Source organism: Hirundo rustica, chromosome 6 (genome assembly GCF_015227805.2).
Source record: "Hirundo rustica isolate bHirRus1 chromosome 6, bHirRus1.pri.v3, whole genome shotgun sequence".
In the NCBI taxonomy this organism is placed as follows: Eukaryota; Metazoa; Chordata; class Aves; order Passeriformes; family Hirundinidae; genus Hirundo; species Hirundo rustica.
In genome coordinates, this window is record NC_053455.1 from 34810958 (window position 1) to 34820957 (window position 10000).

General features: G+C 35.6%; 1 protein-coding gene across 4 annotated transcripts in view; it reads right to left on the reverse strand.

Annotated features, from left to right (window-relative positions):
• CDIN1 (CDAN1 interacting nuclease 1) overlaps positions 1–10000 on the reverse strand; it is a 131870-nt gene that overhangs the window by 84297 nt on the left and 37573 nt on the right. Inside the window, exon 1 of one of the 4 annotated variants that reach the window (XM_040068561.2) lies at positions 5240–5491. The exons of the other annotated variants lie outside the window; for them this stretch is intronic. The gene's annotated coding sequence lies outside the window, so the exon portion shown is untranslated. Of the gene's footprint in view, positions 1–5239; positions 5492–10000 lie in introns of those variants that run through there. 4 annotated transcript variants of the gene reach the window in all.

The following is a 10000-nucleotide window of genomic DNA, read 5'->3' on the forward strand; positions in this document are numbered from 1 at the left end:
AAAAATAAAAAGTGCTGATATTTTTCCCTAGTGCCATTCTAAAGAAGATGACTCCAAAGGGTTACTGTGGCAGAACTAATCTGCTTACACCTGCTCTTCCTCACCTGACAGAGCCTGGGCCTTCTAATGCCTTCTTGTCTAATCATTAAACTGAACCGAATATGCCTTCAGCTCCACATGAAGGAGAGTAATTAGTATACTTGTCAAGCCAGGTACAACGCTGCTTACCCTGCTTTTTTTTTTCCTCCAGTAGCTAATGAACTGCTCCCATCTCATTATTCAAAAATAAAAAGGCACTTAGTATACCATGAACTGATTTGCCATTCTTTTTCCAAGAAATAAGATTCAGCTCTGATCAACCCTACCATTAAGTGACAAACTGATGAATGTCACAGAGATTGGGTAAAAGTTAGACTACTTTGCTGTTTAAAAAAAACAGTAGAGAGAATACCACATAATTTTCTATAGCATTTCAATTAATATATTGAAAGCTGCTTTTCCCATCAAACGATTTGACAATTCACAACATCCTAAAACTAACTGTAACTGGATAATGTGATTTTCTTAGTCACCATGTCACCTCTGGTGCTAATGCACAGTAAAATAAAGTATTTATGATTTGCATTCTGCCCCTGTACATAGCTACAGAGCAGAACTAGGTGCACAAACAATGGCAAAATCCTTATCACTGCAACTAAGTACAGTAAAAAACACAGGGATATCAGAAATGCTAGCAAGCATCTAAGAACATCCTGAAATGTTAGAAAAATGAACTGGAGGGGAAGGGATGATGATTAGTTTTGATATACTGGCAGTAATTTGATATTTTAAAATATCTTGGTCAAATGAAACCCATGTTTAATGACTGTCAGGTTCACATTCAATTTGCTAGTTGCTTATTTTTCCATCTGTACAGACTAATACTGTTTTTTCCCCTTATTTTTTGTGATTTAAGTTTTCCTAATGAAATGCATTGTGTTTTAAAGGAAATAATAAATCTTATTGAAATAAATCTTGAAATAAAATTTCTTGAAATAAAATTAGAAGTAGGCCTTAAGAGTGTCTAAATGGGGTAAAGTATGAAGAATAAACTCATATAATTAGAGTAAATGGATTAAATGGAAAGAAACCAACACTATCTATAGGCAAAAATACATATACTATTCTTATCTTTTATAAAATTTGTCTCCTTTAAATTGTGTTTTAAAAAAAATCTTTCCTTTATATTTTATCATTTGTTCTTTCAAAAGCTGCTATTCTAAATACAATATGCAAACAATTTTGAAATAATATCTTGTTCCAATTCCATATTTATTAGTTCCATTGTTACATGTGAACTGCTACCTTCAAGTGGTTGCACCAACCAGAAATTCTCCCAGGTTAAAAAAGTTACACCGACCAGAAATTCTCCCAGGTTAAAAAAGTTACACCAACCACTCAATACTGGGCCAGGAGTAAGAAAATTTCACAGTAATTTCACAGTAACCAGTTTCCTTTTATTGTTCTTCAGGAACAAATCTTTTACTTCTATCACATACCAAAGTTCTATCAGCAGACAAGAGCTCACAAGACACCTGCCAGCTAACAACAATTCACTCAGCACTATTATCCCCTCACTAGATGATGAAATAGAAATCTCATTTTGCAAAATAGCCACTTGTTAAAAAATTCGTAAATTCATAAAGACATTAAAAACAATACACCACAGTTTATAAACTAACATGTTATTCAAACATAACAAAAGGCACTGAGAATGCAAAGCCAATAGCAATTCTTTTGCATCCACAAATCACTATTGGCATACATTGCTAAACATCTTGGACATGATTTTTCACTAAGGCGTAATGATTTTCCGTTAATAGGAAAATAAGCTTCTCTAGGCAAGGATTTAATCTTTAATTTATGCTATCCACCTACTTTGTGAAATAACACCCCAACAAATCATAGAGATAACTTGAAAAGGGGTAAATATTAGTGCCAATTATATGCTAAGATAATTTAGCAGTGATTAGGGAATTCTACAATAAAGTCTATATCCACTACATTCTGTTTTTTAATGATCACTCTAACAAGCACTTAAGTGACTGTGATACACTAAGGAATGACCAATACCACTACAAAAAGTTGAAAAATCACTAAACTCTTGCAGGTTTTGGACATGTCATAGAAAAGAAAATTAAAGAAAAAGAATTGTCATATAAAATGTTTCTTAAAGTTCATTAGTAGTAGCTAAGGAAACAAAGTCACTAGTCACACAGAAACAAGAAGAGAAAAATGCCAAAGCCCTCTCAAGGGTTAGAGTCTGTGAAAATAGAACTACATGTCCATTTCCTCACAACAAAAGTTAACAGTGGAGTGACATTGGCTGACACCTACTAAATCAGGTTAAAATGTTTTGTAAGAACCTAACAAAAGTTAAGTGATGAGGTTATAGAGGATTCAAATATGTCAAACTTAGGTTACAATCCTGACGATGAATCTGAGTAAACTGGCAACTATTTGAAAAGCTGCAGCTCTACATAACTGCAAGCTTCAGGTCAAACACATAACTGGCCTTGCATACGTATTTTCAGGGCTGGGCTCTCATTTACTTAATGGACAAAAAAGCAAAGAAATTTCAAAGAAAAAGCTACCATGCTTCAATAGCTGATTGAGAAAAAGGATTTTATAAGTGAAATGTGTGCATCTTCATTCGGTCTATTTAATTGTTTTACTAATTTGAAAACAAACGAAAAGTTAAATAAATGTAAGTCAAGAAAATCTTGATACTGAGTGCAAGTAAACAGTTCTGTCACGTGAAATCAGCAAGGGAAAGCACTGAGAAAGAAGATAATCAGCCCTTAAGCATGAAGAAGAAAGTTCTTCAGAAAAGTAAATGGAATTCTGATTTGGGAACTTGGGACAGGCAAGAAATTCTACAGTCTTGTAACTAAGCTTAGGATTAATCGTATTGCCAAGGATTCAAAATTATTTTAAAAAGCTGTTTCTATTACTTCAATTTTCAGTTGTTCGTAGGTTTCTTAAAGAAAAAAACAATAGGGAATAGACAGAGTTGCATTTCCCAAAGAGATACTTGAGACTGCAACTCCGAGTACAAATTTAATCTGAATTATGGGATTTCACTGTTTGAAAGATGAAGAAACTGGGGCTTAGCAGTTGGAGGTTATGTCTTCAGAGACCCTCGAGTCCAAGACACAAAATATTCCCAAATCATAAAATCCAGTAATGCATGGTGCAAGAAACAGGTCAGTTATTCTTTCATTTTACTATTCTCTAAATTGGCTGAAACAAGCCTGTGCATTCCCTAACAGTTTTAATTAGGCTGAATAAGAAGAAAAGGACTTGAAAATATTAACAAACTCCTCATAATGGATGAGTCCTGCTTAGACTCACTTGGAGCTATCACACTGATTTCTGTCCTCCTATCTCAAAAATGTACACTGGAGAACTAGGGGTTCAAAGACAGAAAAAAATCAGTGGTGGCCTAAAGAAACGTATAAATTTGGGGAAATTAAACATTTATTTTACAAGACACAAAAAAAAGGATACCAAAAAAGACAATGGCTGCTTACCATCTCTGCTGAGTGTCAGAAGACTCATAGACATTCTGAAGAAAACATGTAGATTTAAACCTTTTTTTTTAATGCAAAGATAATTTTATGAAACTCATAGCCACAAAACATCAGGGCCAAAGTCATCACAGGATTTTAAAATGCTGGATATTTATGATAGTGAATTTTCAAAATAAAAAGAAAACCAAGCAATTCTCAAAGAAAGGACCAGCATTTTGGAAGTGATATGAAACAAATGCAAATACTTCTTTTAAGAATTTCTTTGGGAGACAAAAGATAGATGGGTAAAGGTTTTTGTTAAGTGCCTGCTGGGGGGCAGAGTTGGAAGAAACACATCGTCAGTGAGTTTTTTGAAATCTATCATGACTAGCTGCTCATTCATTACCACACTAGTAGGATCAGGGAGAGAACTGAAAGGGTAAAAGTGAGAAAACTCATGGGCTGAGATAACAACAATTTAATATGGAAAGCGAAAAACAGGGAAAGCAAACCAACGAAATAATTCATTGTTTCCCATGGGCAGGCAGGTGTTCAGACACCCCCTGGAGAGCAGGGACCTGTGATAGGTAACAGTGACTTGGGAAGACAAACACCATTGCTCCAAATGTACCCTCTCCCTCCTTCTTCCTCTCACTTTACTGATCATGATGCCACATGGTCTGGAATATTCTTCTTATCAGCTGGGGTCACCTGTCCCAGCTGTGTCTCTGACCAATCTCCCATGTACTCCCTGTTTCCTCACCAGCCTGACAGTACAAGAAGCAGAAAAGGCCTTGGCTCTAAGCCCTGCTCAGCAATAAAAAACAAAACAAAACAAAACTCTATATTATCAACTCTGTGTTCAGCATAAGTCCAAAACACAGCCCCATACCACGCACTGTGCAAAAAGTTAGTGCTACCTCAGCCAAAGCCAGCATACCCACTAAACCAAACACTTTCTCCTTCAGAGAAAAACAGGAGATGTAGCCATGTAGCTTAACATACAACTGGAAAGGATTCAGATATTGTAGAATATATGGAGAACAACTCCTATATAGAATGGAAAATAAAGTAAATTGCATGGAAAAAAGTCAAAATTTGTGTACATGAAGAACAGATCAAAGTCAAATTCCTTAAAAAGAGTAAGCAATCAGTAAAATAACATGCACACCACATGGACTGGAAACATATTCCCTACTTCACTGGAGAAAACAATTGGCAACAATTTTAGTTTTTAATTAAGAAAAAGTACTATAACCCATTTATTAAATATGTTTTGAATGGCTATTGTGAACAAAGGTCAAAATACAATTTCTAGATTCTCAAGCTATGACGTAAGATTAGCTTTATTGATCTTCTGCGTGACTTGTTAGAGCCCTCAATCATTATTTTGACAGTTTTATCATACTTTAATAGACTTCCTTTTAGATAATTACAGTTACTATGCTCAATTTCAATCTCCTGCAGGACTTTTCCTCTAGATAATCGCATTAGATTCCTCTAGATCTTGTTTCTTTCTTTTGTCATATACATGCAATTAAGTTTCAATAACAGTATTAATTATTTTAACAGCATAAGGCTGTTAAAATCTTAAGGCTTACCAAACAAGTTCAAGAGTCAATTATACAAGAAAACCTTCATCCTTAAAATCTCTCAAAAAATTTATTTTGTAAGTACTGAGCACCTACCTTAACAAACCAAAAAGCAGAACATGTAATGTTTATTGACCACAGAAGTTACTAAATGTTGTTGTATACATCTCATGTTTTAATTTATACCTGTTTCTAATTTTACCACTATGTCACTACTGTCAACAGTCTGAATTTATCTTCTCAATAATATTCTCATAGGCACCAGTAGGCAGCTCTCCTTTCCTTGTGAAACCATCTCTTTTCCTAGCTGAATAATCCCCAGTTCCCACACCTTTTCACACAGGGTAAGTGCCCCATCCCCTTTACCATCTCAGTGGCCCTCCTTAGTCCTTAAGGAGTGAACTCTCCTTAGTCCATCAACACCTCCCTTTTACAGCTGTGGCTTACTGCAGAAGGAGTCCAGAGCTTTTCTGCTCAGCTGAGTAAGTCTCAAAGAAACCAGAGAGCACAGTGTTGACTGCTGCAACCACAAAACAATGTGACTGAGTAAAGCTGGGATGACGTCTTCCCCTTCCGCCTAAAGGTTCTGCCTAAAGGTATTTTTTGCATAGCCTAAACCACCCAAACTATTGCTTTAAAAATCAGAAGAGATGTCAGCTGGCAGCATTATGCTTTGTTAACCTGCTTACTTTCTTCTGATTTTCAAATAGTGGTTTCCAATCTCCTTAGTCAAACAAGTGATTAAACTTAGGTAATTTTATTACTTGAAGGCTCTATATTAAGGAGACCTAAAATGGAAAGAAAAAAGAAGTTTGTTTTATTTTAACTAAAGGACTAGAACATATAACCTAAAGAGTTTTCAGGGTCATGGATCTTACATGGGGAAAAAAAAACAAACCCTAACATCACCCTTCAGCAAATTGGTTTTCATTTTTTCATTGGGTCTTAAATATCTTTTTCAAAATTGATTTTACTGTTTTCTTTCGTGTTTTTCATTGTCTTATGATAGTCCTGAGGATGTCAAATACTTGGATCACCCTTTCAGATGACTTCTCCATTATCTTGTTGTATAGTCACCTTTTAACTGAATTATTTTAGTAACACACTTCAAGTACGCTGCCATTTGGCACTGTCTTTATGCTTTTTTGCTCAAGCAGAATCAATTCTGAAGTAGAAAAAAGTTAAGTCATGCAATGCTTTTTTAGCACCTTCAATGTGGAGTACCTGGATGCGGTAGTTTTGTTGAGACAAAACTGATGGCAAGATGTTCCAGGGATTTAATACTCATGCTTCAGCACAGTGCTGCATACATGCTAGAGGAAGGTCTGAAGAAAATTATTTGCAATGAAAGACATTTTTAGAGAAGAGAGCAAGGCCCATTCCCACTGCTATTGATAAACTAAGGCTGAAACTGCAATATTTACACAAATTTTATTGACTCTGCTATGGGAATAACACATCTCACACAGAAGAATGTTTTCCTCCTGTGAGTTCAAAGGTATGCAGTTCTACAAACAGAACCAACTTAATTTAGTTGATGGCCATGATCTTAAAACTGAGGTTACACTGCTAAAGGAGCAACGTGCAATGCTTGACACCAAGCATGTTCTCTGCCTACTTAAGACATCTTGATCTAATATATTCTAGAAAGAGAAGCTGGAATAGTCCAAAGCAAGGAAATTTAGGATTTGAAGGCAAACAGCTTTTCTCAGCAAAACTGTCTCAAGAAAAACTCTCTCCAGCACCAATTCATCAGTGCACTACTGAAGCTGCATTCATCAGACCTTTATACAGAAATGGGAAGACTGAACCTTGCTCAGTGTTACGGAAAAGTTGAATTTTCTGTGAAAAAGTGGACAATAGACCTAAAGAGGTTAAAAAGAAAAATTGCCTTTCATTTTGTGTTCATCCATTTTTCCCTTTCTAGCTTCAAAGATGAAGCAAGAAATGAGCATGTGTGGCTTCAGAAGTCTCTAACCCTCATAAATCCATGCCTGTCAAGTTTAAGATCGAATCTTTGTCTTTGCTTTGATACAAACCTGCCACAGGACTGTAGCAAAGTTAATTAACTTGCTCATGGTTCAAATGTTTCATTTGTAAACTGGGAATAGTATTTAGACCAAAACTCTAGCATGGCCACTGAAAAAGCCAGTATTTCAACTACATAAAGAAGGTGGTACGCAGTGGTTAGAACCTTGGTCATGTAAGCATCATTCACTTCAGTTGTGCATGCTGACCAGAGTAAGTGGAAATAAAAAATATTTTCCCACATATAAAAGGCAAGACAGACTAAGGATGCTTCACAAAATTATTGTCAGTATCCATGGTGAAAACATACAGTAAAACTGGTGACATGAAAACTATTCTTTTACATTGTAGACTCATCCCCCTGTTTCTACTGCGCTGTTGAAAATAAGATGCTTGTGTGTATCCAGTTTAGAGATCTAGAACCACTCTCCAGTTTCTTCAACAATAGTTTTAATTCAGTTGCCAATTTTCACTATGTGAGAAATTTTGCTTTGAATACCTGCATGACACCTGTTCTGTAACAGCATCCCTACATGACAAGACTATTACATAGCAAATGAAAGAAGCAGGTTGTTAACAGTCAGTCTAATGGCAAAAAAAAAAAAAAAAAAGCTCCCCATTCCTAAAATAAGAACAAGCGAAATACTGACAAGCAGCTTAAAAAAATAAAAAAATAAAAAAAATAAGGGAGTGTAATGTAATTTCAGAGACATAATTCATTGTGGACATAAAAGAAGAGGAATATTTTGTGTTTTAAAGATATACAATTTGTTTTTACTACTTCAACTAATCAGCTTTGAGAGCTGTCCCTATCCTACTGCTCTCCCTTCTCACCAATGCAACTGAAGGAATACAGATGCCTCCTACAGTCAAGCAAGAGATAAACAATAATGGGATATCTAAAACTTTTGGGTTTTCCCAGAGAAAGAACTTCTGCTTCTGAGAGGACAGCCTAAACATCTGGTATATCTCCTCTCCATGCCTTTGTGAAAATATTCTGCCTTATCAGTATGAACTTAAAGACAGGAAGATGGAGAAAGAGAAAAATTAAGAGCAAGTTCAAATGCTTGTTTAGAAACACTATCATTAATCAGTATTAAAAATGAGACTTTCTCAAGTCTATGTGTTAATAATATGTGTGCAAATGCAAAGAACCTGCTATTCACGTGATTTTATCTTTTGGAACAGTCAGTCAACAGAATGCAAACTTAATAGACCACAATCAGAAGCCACCCAACAAAAGATTCTTAAGTAAAAAACTCCTGCTTTCTGGAAGATGAAGTGCATTCCCACAATTATATATCTCAGGTAGAAAACACTATGTGATAAGGAAAAATGTGAAATAATGTATATTTTAATTCCTGGAAATTTAAGCAATTAGAGATTATTGCAAAAGAGCTTCTTCAGAGTTGAAAATAATTTCTAAAAGGTATGTATGTATTTTTGGGAGAGGTGATACAACTGAAAATAATTTTATGTATGTTAAGCATTGTTGACAGACAAGGAACTTGTATTTAGGCAGTGTTCAAGGTAGACAGATTTTACTACATATGCTGCATAGGAATATTTGACAATTCTTGAAGCCACAGCTTTTAGTAAAAATAGTTTCTAAAATTCAGTAATAGTTATATCTCTACTATGCAGTTCGTAATGCTGCAGAATTCTTGTTTCAGAACTGCTTTCCAATTCTTTCGTGCTGTCTGCCTTCACTGGGCGAGTGGACTGTAGATGTATTTCAACAGATACCAGCACTGCTCTGCACAACTGCTCAATGCTTTATATGCTTTAGCATATGGAAGGCATCTTGATGTTTCTTTTTAACATCTCACCAAGAGCTGAGTGCAGAAAGCCTGATGATATTGGTTTACCTTTTCAAGTTGTTTATTCAAGAGCTAAGAAAAGTAGAGGAAGATGGAAGGATATTCTGACCTTATATACAAACTAATCCTTCACAGCAGCCAGTCATATAGGAGCAGCTTGAGATTGCATTTTACATTATTATCTAAGTGTAAATAAAAAGAGGGCAAAAAAGAAAAGTGTAAAATTCTGTCCCTCCTCTTTATGTAGTTGCTATCATCAATTGCCATTCCTGTTTACCATCTTCAATAATGACCTGGAGGATGCAAAGACAACCAACCAGGAGGCAAGGCTGGCATTTAGATGGACCTAGATAGGCTAGAGGATGGGCCAGCAGGAATCTCATGAAATCTAGTAAGGGTCAATGCGCAGTTCCGTACCTGAGAAGGAGAAATCCCAGCAACAATGCACGCTGAGATGGATTGGCTGGGGAGCAGTTTTGCAAAAAAGAACTCAGGAGTCCTTGTAGGGCAGGAAACTGAATATGAGCCAGTACTGTGTTGCGGCAGAGAAGACCGACAACAGCAACTTGTGCTTTACGAAAAGGAGTAGAGCAAACAGATTGAGGGAAGCCACTATCCCCATTACTTAGCTTTTACTAGAACACAACTAGAATACTGTTTTGCACCACGGAATTCAACATCTGGAATTCAATGTCTTAAAAGGATTCTAAGTACAGAATTCATCTATTTTAACAACATCATTGACTTTTTTCTTTTTAGGATACAGAGACAACTATAATATGTGATGTTACATTTATAGGGTTTCATTACGCTTATGTAAGGCACCACCTCTCCTTGGCCCCAGAGTTCTGTTTGGAGTTAATCTTCCATACATTGATAGAATAATCTGAGAGCTCTAGTAAGGTAATAGGGAAAAGAATTATTATAGTGCTTGGTTGAATAACATGTTTTGAACTTGATTAAATCAAAGGATACATAGAACACATTTTTCATATTATACAGCGTCCCA